Here is a 9,104-nt window from a genome sequence, read left to right on the forward strand (position 1 = left end):
GTTCATCGATATGGGGCTAGTTAGTAGTATTGAGCCTAGTTAATTGAGTTTGGGCCATCTCAGTGCATTTTGGCTAGATCACCAATTTCTTTCTGCGCTGTTCTCTCAAAGGGTAATATAAATAGTGCACTAGGGTAGACTAACCTCGGCGTGCCAGTGCCGCTAGCAGGCACCTAAGGGAAGTATTAGGTTACCCTCCAGAATTTCTCTCTCTCTCTCTCTCTCTCTCTTGACACTGCAGCTCAAGGCCTTCTACGTGGACGTGATTGTACCGCTAGAGTCTAACATCGAGAAGGACGCCAAGGTGGTGGCCGTGAGTACCCCTCTTGATAAGCCAGGCTTCAAAGCAGGGCTAGTTGAGAAGATTCCAAACATGATAAATTAAACCTTTAAATCTATCAGGCGGATGATGATGATCATGATGATCTATCTATCTATCTATCTATCTATCTATCTATCTATCTATCTATCTATCTATCTATCTATCCGTCTATACGTCTGTCCATCTATAGGTCTATCTATCTATCTATCTATCTATCTATCTATCTATCTATCTATCTATCTATCTATCTATCTATCTATCTATCTATCTATCTATCTATCTATCTATCTATCTATCTATCTATCATTCACACTGAACGTATTACTAGATAGATAGATAGATAGATAGATAGATAGATAGATAGATAGATAGATAGATAGATAGATAGATAGATAGATAGATAGATAGATAGATAGATAGATAGATAGATAGATAGATAGATAGATAGATAGATAGATAGATAGATAGATAGATAGATAGATAGATAGATAGATAGATAGATAGATAGATAGGCACACCCTGTCTGTATAGAGTGCCTGTAGTGCCTGTAGAACTTAAGGGTCTCTATAGTTTTCTAATCTCTCCCGAACTCGCGGAGCGAGCAGAAGGGATTCACGCAGCAGCAGAAGACGCGCCACGAGTCTTACCTCAAGGTCGCCTCGCTCGTCAAGAAGAGTCGCACCGGAAACCTGGACTCCGACGTCGACAAAGAGATCAAGGTGGAAACAGTGCAGCCTGCGTTTGTGTACTTACAGCACTTTCGCAAGAACGCCTCGCGCTCGCTTTGTTTGCATTTCCCTTTGCCGAAAAATTCATTGCTGCATACACTGATGCTCATCAATGGCGGATGTTTTGTTTAGGATTACGTGCTATGGCAGCATGCTTATCTCTTTTATTCACCTGTGCCCCTATTTGTATAGCAGTGTGTGTCCTATGCTCCGAGTGTGTTTATGGCTCAAGGAAGCAGCGTGAGGTACGAAACATCGCGATCATCCAGCCAGGACATATACACCGTCGTAAGATAGCGGCAGCCGGCGCACCTCTACAGCAACCCCCCCCCCCCCCATTCCTTGTTTTGTGCCACTCTTACTAACTATAATATAAACGCGATAACGCTAAAAAACTCCTGTAACAGAAATTTGCGGTTTCAACGTGTGCGTCGTTGATTGTGAGCAAGAAAATATCATCTTTTTCGTGACTGATAAATCGGGGAGGGCACAATTAAAAACAAATAGTTTCGTGAGGGAATCGAACTGAGGTTGTCTGCTAGACAAGCAACTTTGCTACCCCCGAGCCGCTTGTAACTTCTTAAAAGGAAAGCTATATAGTTATCACGCAGCGCCAAGAGTCTCCTTAAAGCATGTATATTTTTGTGCTTCGATAGAGTGCTCACTGCTATTTACACGATTGAAGGGTAGACGACGACGTTCGCAACATCAGTTGCTCGAGCTTACTTTCTTGCTTATTTTCCTTGGCTTGCCTTGGTTACCCCATTTTCGGCAGGAAGCTCGGTTCCTAGCCACTGTGATCGTGAGTGCTTAGAAACAAGATAAAAAGAAACATTCTCATAGCTGATTTTTTTGTGCTCTAAACATTTCCTTCACCGTAAAATTAGTTTAGAAGGTCTATGTAAAAAAAGTGCTCATCCAGCACTTAATCACTCATTTAACTTTGGCAACTCTGTCAGTGTTTTTGACTGTAGAGCTGTTGACGTGAGTAGGGCAATATGAAGGGTTGCTCATTGTGGCATGCAGCAAGCGATTCTGCAACACCGGCGTAGCGTAATAGCAGTGGAACCACAACCTGAGAATTTTTTCGTAGCCTCTTGACAACTTGATGCCCACGGGATGGCTTCTTTCTCTCCGATAGTAGAGTACCAAGCACTGTAAATTGTTAACAATATTTTCTAAACACACAATTTTGTTTGCTCTTTCAGCCGTGCGTCTGTTCTTTAGGTGTGTGGCGTCCCGGATGTTAACAACATTACTTACAACGCTTAGAATCTGAATTATTGATGAAATAATTTAACGACGGGAACACTTCATCAAGACATAATTGCTTATTTATTTAAGAGAAACCCGTTGCAAAATGCAGGATGTTTTAAGAAATAAAAAAAAGAATTAAAAAGCACATAGATGTGTAACTATTCAATTGAGCAGCAGCCATTTAATGGTATCTATCCTACTCTAGTTTTACATACACAAGTTTGAAGCTTTCGGTTGACAAATTACAATAGCCAAAAATAATTTCTATATGGCTGGCCTATCTGTATCAAATTGACACTACACGAGGGTATATAGCGTCGGACAGGGAAAGCATCCTTGTACTGAGACCTAGCTACACATTAAAGAACCCCAGGTTCCAAGCACTTCACTTCAAGTTCCCCAATATCGCGTGTCTCAAAGTCAACCATTGTTTTCAGCACCCAGAAGCCAGTTCATTATTTAAGTGAATACTTAGTTAGATAACTAGGTATGCGTGTACTTACTTCAGTGATGTTTGACGGTATCTCGATATTCCTGAAGACGCTTAAATAATTAGTTTCGAGCCGGCTATTACGCTCGAATAAAATTTAGGTCCTAAATTCGGGCTTGAAATCTCGATAATTCAGCTGCACCACTCTTAGAACCTGAAAATTAAAAAAAGTTGACCTGACAGAGCGGTGCCTCTTCTTCTATTCGGAGCAAAGCGAAGCGCGGCTGCTCTATTGGCTTTGACCGAGAGTGTGAGTTCCGAGGCTAAATAAAACATTCCACAGCAGTACTCACTCACTCTCACCATAACTAATTACTGAGGAGACCCGTCTTCCCTTAGTCACCTCAAAACATGAAGAACAAGAAAAAAAAAGATCTCAGCTGATCGATTATTTAAAGCGCATGCCCAACGCTCTTTTTAAATTCTTTCCGAAGCGTACGAGAGTCTTTTGCAATGTAAGTACGTCCAATTTAATAGCCCATTTACCTTGAAGTCGTCTTCATTCATTTTCGTTTCTGTTCATAATTTTCGCCTAAAATTCTTTTTACTTTTGGGCAGATTTTCATCTCTTTTTCTAGTATATTTCTTAGTAGAGGCGATTTCTATTACAGCAGTGTTGTTTCTTTCTACGCTTTCTTCGCAGGCTTACCTTAATCTGGCGGTGGTTTTCTCGGAATTTATCCAAGCGAGCTTGCGAAGCAACTCTCGTGTAATGGAAAGCGGTTTCCTGACGTCTCGTGTATAGGTTTCCATTTTTAGTGCTTTGGCTCGTACTCGGTGCTGCACGTTAGAGAGGTTTCGTGGCCTAATAGAGGGCTCTTCAACGACGCTCGTTCATGATAACCTTCAAAACGGCGTACTTTCATCCTTTGATGTTGGCGTGGCTTGCCACGGAAGCGATTTGGCGGGGCAGAGTTCGAAAACAGAAAATTTTTGCGAATAGTTGAATGGCTGCTACAAACCGCTTCAATAGTTTGATAAAGTGAGCCTACATACTGACTACAATTGCTGATAATGGGTGAAGCTGGAGGAGTGAACAGAACGAAGTGAGTGAGTGTGTGAGCGATGACTTATCTTGTATTTATAGAAGTAACAGTTCAGAGAGTGAGCCGGTGGCTAGCGTGTCAGGTGGGGGCTTGATGCAGTGGTATACCTTCAAGCAGCACACACACATGAAGACACAAGCAAGAAGTGACAACAGGAGCATTCCTATCGTCAGTTTTCCATGTCTTCGCTTTTGTGCACTGTGTGATGGTGCACCGTGGAAATCCTGTATAACAATCTTTGGTGTGCTACAAAGAACTTGACGCAGAGGCGCTGTCCTTGTCGGCCACAACACCATGCGGCAGCCATACGAAGTGACGCGGAGTCCAGGACCAACTCTTTGAAACCTAACACGCCCGGGAGACAAAGGAGCATTTGTATATGATAGCTGCGCCGATCGGAATGTCAGCCGGCCTGCTTCAGGCCCTTTATTATTGTTTGTTGAACCTTTTTTTACTGCATCGCGTTACCCTCTGTCAGAATTCCACGCTACAGAACGTCGTAAACTGAATACGGTATTCCGGCTTTCTTAGTTTGTCGCATTCTTTTCCAAGCTTGTCTTACGTAAATGGCCACAGAAGCAGAGTGCGTTATTTGCCGTAACGAGTTAAGAGCGGTAAGTCAACTGATCGTAATCTACACAATGAATTCTTAAATAAACATTCCGCTACAGTATTCACTAAACTAAATACGGTGTCGTACCACTTTGACACTCTGTCAACAGATCATGCAATGCCAGTGTCCAGTATTCCATAAAGTGCATACGGAATCGAGATGCTCTGACACTCTGTATATGTTACCGAAGTGATAGCTAGATGCTAGCTAGTTGGAACATATACATTTCGGAAACTTCAAACGACAGCGGCGAGACAGGGAGACAACGATACCGGCGCGAACTATAACCTGAAAGCTTCACTAAACACGGTCGAAAATGTATGCTCAACCGCAGAACGTCACCCACTTCACATGCGTACTGTTTCTAGGTGCAACGTCACACACTATCACACCGCATTTTAAAGAAAGATCGATTGACATGTGGGGTTTAACGTCCCAAAACCGCAATATGACTATGAGAGACGCCGTAGTGGAGGACTCTGAGAATTTCGACCACCTGGGGTTCTTCGACGTGCGCCCAATTCTGAGCACACGGGCATACAGCATTTTCGACTCCATCGAATTTGCAGCCGCTGCAGCCGGGATTCGATCCCGCAAACTGCGGGTCAGCAGCCGCGTACCTTAGCCACTAGACCACCATGGTGGGGCTATTTTAACGTAAGGCGTTCAGCATTGGACACTGCACGATAGTGCCCGGTGTATCACATACAAAGAGTGCGCATAAGGAGCCGGTGACGCTGTGGTAGGGTACACATGGCGTTTCAAGAAATGTGTCTAATTTTCTTTAAAAATCTGCAAAAGCCGCTATTAGCTGCCTGTTTTCACAGGTGCTTTTTCTGTAGCGGCAGACATCTTAAGCGAGTTGAAGACATCATATAAAACAGCGATTAGGAAAGTTAATTTAATTAACTATTTATTTAGAGTTCTGCTAGCACTACTAAATTGCAATATTTCTAGTAGAAAAATTCCCATAAACTTGAAAACATCAATAGTTATACCTCTACACAAATGCGGTGCGCGTGATAAACTTGAAAATTATCGTCCGATATCAATTCTGCCTTCTATAGCACAAATACTAGAAAAACATTTGTCGTTAACGATGACAAGCTTTCTCGATAGCCACAACATTCTATCGCCTTGCCAGTATGGTTTCCGACAGGGGAAGAGCACTCAGACGCTATTGGAACACTTCTCTGATCAGTTGAACGAGGCGTTCGACAACAACAAAGTTGCCTGTGCGCTCCTTCTTGACTGCAGCAAGGCTTTCGATAGTGTCCATCATACCTTGTTATTGGATAAACTTTTTCAGTTAGGGTTTAGGGGTGCTTTCTGGTCTTTGTTGGCAAATTTCCTCCAAGGCAGGCGTCAACTTGTATCCGTTGAACAATCTCACAACGCGTTCCAAATCATCAAAACTGGCGTTCCACCGGGATCAATTCTTAGTCAGCTACTATTCAATATTTTTGTAAATGACCTTCACAGCGCGATACCGGTTTCTCTGTATCAATACGCCGACATCACTGTGATCGTGACGACTGCAAACAACTTTTATGAGGCGATTACTCTTCTTCAGTCAGCTGCCACTAAAGCCATGGATTGGTTTCGAGATGACCTTATTAATACAAATGTGTCTAAAACTAATCTAATCTGCCTCCACAATACGTTGAAGAAAGTACCCCTTGACTATCCTTTCATTTTGCATTGTTTTGACTGTTCATCCTGCTCTTGTAGTCCATTACAGTATTCATCTGTTGTGAAATACCTTGGCTTATACATTGACAGCGACCTTTCCTGGAATAGTCATCACGCCTATGTTTGCAAAAGACTTCGCGCTGTGTCATGTCTATTATATAACATAAGATACAACATACCGTTTTCAGTACGTAAGATGATAGCACACGCTTTAGGTTACAGTATACTGCGTTACGGAATAACCATTTACGGACACTGTGCTGTCCGATGGCCCGATAGAATAAACAGAATATTGCGTTCAATTTAAAATATATATATATATTACGACCTGAATATTAATTCTGAGAAAGCCATTTTCAAAACGCTGTTTATGCCATACTTCAATCACCTGCTAATTAAAACGGTTGTTTTAAAACATTTCTGGTACAAAGAATTCCTGGTTTCGTATGTTACTTCTCGTTCTTTAAGGCCCAAAGTACGTTACTGGAGGTCGCGTTGTTCAACAAAGTATTAAACCAGAATACGAGCCCATTAAGTCCCAACCTAGTTCAATGTACTTCCCCCCAGAATTTTTCGCACAAAAACAAAATACAAATAAAGAAACTGCTACGGCGTATCTGTCTACAATTGTAATGCATGTCGTGTGTTATTACAAATACACTCATTTGCAAGCATGATGCTGCACAATCATCCAGTGTGGTACTTTGCTTAAGAAGCATTTGCTATAATTCTTTTTTTCCTTTACATCTTTTCACTTTCAATTGCTGTAACTATTACATAATGCTTGTAACCATTGCTTGTATGCCGTGTTATTTCTAATCATATATGCACGTTGTTTTTTGTCCTATTATCCCTCTTACGCCATGAAATACAATATTGTAACGCGTCCGGTTTGTTTTGCTGTCTGCCAGGCTCTGCCACTCAAGCCACCAATTGGCTTTGGCAGGCCTAGTCACATGTACTGTTTTATTTGAAGAAATAAAAGGTATTATTATTATTATTATTATTATTATTATTATTATTATTATTATTATTATTATTATTATTATTATTATTATTATTATTTATGGAGGTTAGGCAGTTAAGTCAAAAGGGAAAATTTAAGACATTCATGTGAAGAACCGATTACCGATTTTAGATTTCGGAAAAACGGCCTCTAGTAATACCAGTGAATTAATTTTTTCTCCATTTTGTGGCGAAACCGAAACCAAGAGACTGATGAGCGCAACAAGCAGACAACTACAATGACGTCACTGATCAAAACAGTGGTTATAGCGTTGCAGCTCTTCTCGTTTAGTTAACGTATGTGTGTCGTGCGTGCTCTAATTGCAAACGTAGCACACACACACACATTAAGTAACAAGTTTCAAGCGGAAAAAAAACAAGGCCCGAAGAGAGTACACATGCCGCAGCGCTCGTTGTGTGTACTCTTCTCTTCGGTGCTAGTTTTTTTATTTTTTGCGCTTCAAATTTGTTTCTTAATGTCGTACAAACTCGCCCAATCTTCCGTCCTTCCAACACACATCCACACCATAAAGTCGGTTGAAGATTCATATAACAACGCTCTTTCATTTCGGACGTCTCGGACAAATATGGCAGTTTCGCTCTTTCGCGTTTTGGTTTCACGGCAGAATTCATGAGAACTTCATTATACCGCAGTTATTACTAGAGGCCATTTTTTGGGAATCAGAGAGCGACAATTAGTTATTCGCATTAAAGACTTGAATTCTCCTGTTTAACTTAACTGCCTTTATACACTAAATAAAAACGTAATTAATTTGATATTCCTAATTACTGTTCCCAATGATGTATTCAACCCTCTCACTGCCTCCACAGAAAAAAGCAACTAAGAAAACAGCGAGAAAACAGCACTTTTTGCTGATTTTTAAAGAATATTGGGCACATTTTTCGAAACACCCCGGTATATGTTTCACCTTGGTAAATAAAGCTTTCAGTTGACGGTAAGCGCTAGTGTCGTTGTATCCCTTTCTTCTTTATGTTGCAGTTAGTGTTTGAAGCATCTAACGTTTAAAGAATTTCGGGCCCCATGTTCCGTGAACTGATTACACAGGCGTGGTGTTCTAGTACTGTGAGAACTACGTACACAATTCCCGGGCATATAGTATTCCGTAATTTTTGTGTGAAATTGTGTGGCGCTGGTGCTCCATAATTCGTTTACAGAAATCCGGCGGCCTGCATACCGACAGTAGCATGCCGAGTGTTGATGTCGTGGCACCACATAAACTTCGTAAATAATTCTGATTCCCCTAATATTATTCAAACTGTATACCAAAATATGGTGCTATGGTGCTTCGTAAACTGTATACCGATGCCAGGTGAAAGGGATTCCGTAAATGGTACGCAGAATCGTGGTGCTGTGGTGCTGCGTAAAAATCGTGCGGAATTAGGATGTTGCGATTTCGTAAATAATATGCCTAATTTTGATGCCCGTAATTGGCAAGAAGTTGACACAAAGTTTGCTTTCCCAAGTTGTGTAGAACGTATAGAACGCTCCCAAAATTTCTCACTGTACAACTATTCGTCTTCATCACCGCATTGTTGCTTCGCATTCGACTATGCCCTTCGCGCTGCGTGTGATTATTAAGTCCGCCTCGCGTGTGAACGAGAATCCGTGAGAACCAAGTACGAAAAACTTTAAGAATACACTATCCAAGCTCGAGATGGTGCGCCATAAATTTTGAACGCACTATATTCTGTCTCACGAATGCCTTTAGGGTGTTTCGTGCTTTCCGCACTGGATGCTTTTGAGAACGCAAGGCTGCATTGCTCCAGGCTTTATTGCCTCAGTGTCGGCGAAATTCTGCGGTTCTGTTTACTACGGTGGCAAACAAAAAGAGTAACGTTGAAAACTGAGATCAAAGCGAAGCGACAACGGTATCATGTCTGTTAGTTTTGTCGCTCTCGTGGATGAAATCCAGTCTTTGTTTCTTTCCGA

The sequence above is a fragment of the Rhipicephalus microplus genome, chromosome 7 (assembly GCF_043290135.1).
Source record: "Rhipicephalus microplus isolate Deutch F79 chromosome 7, USDA_Rmic, whole genome shotgun sequence".
NCBI classification, from domain to species: domain Eukaryota; kingdom Metazoa; phylum Arthropoda; class Arachnida; order Ixodida; family Ixodidae; genus Rhipicephalus; species Rhipicephalus microplus.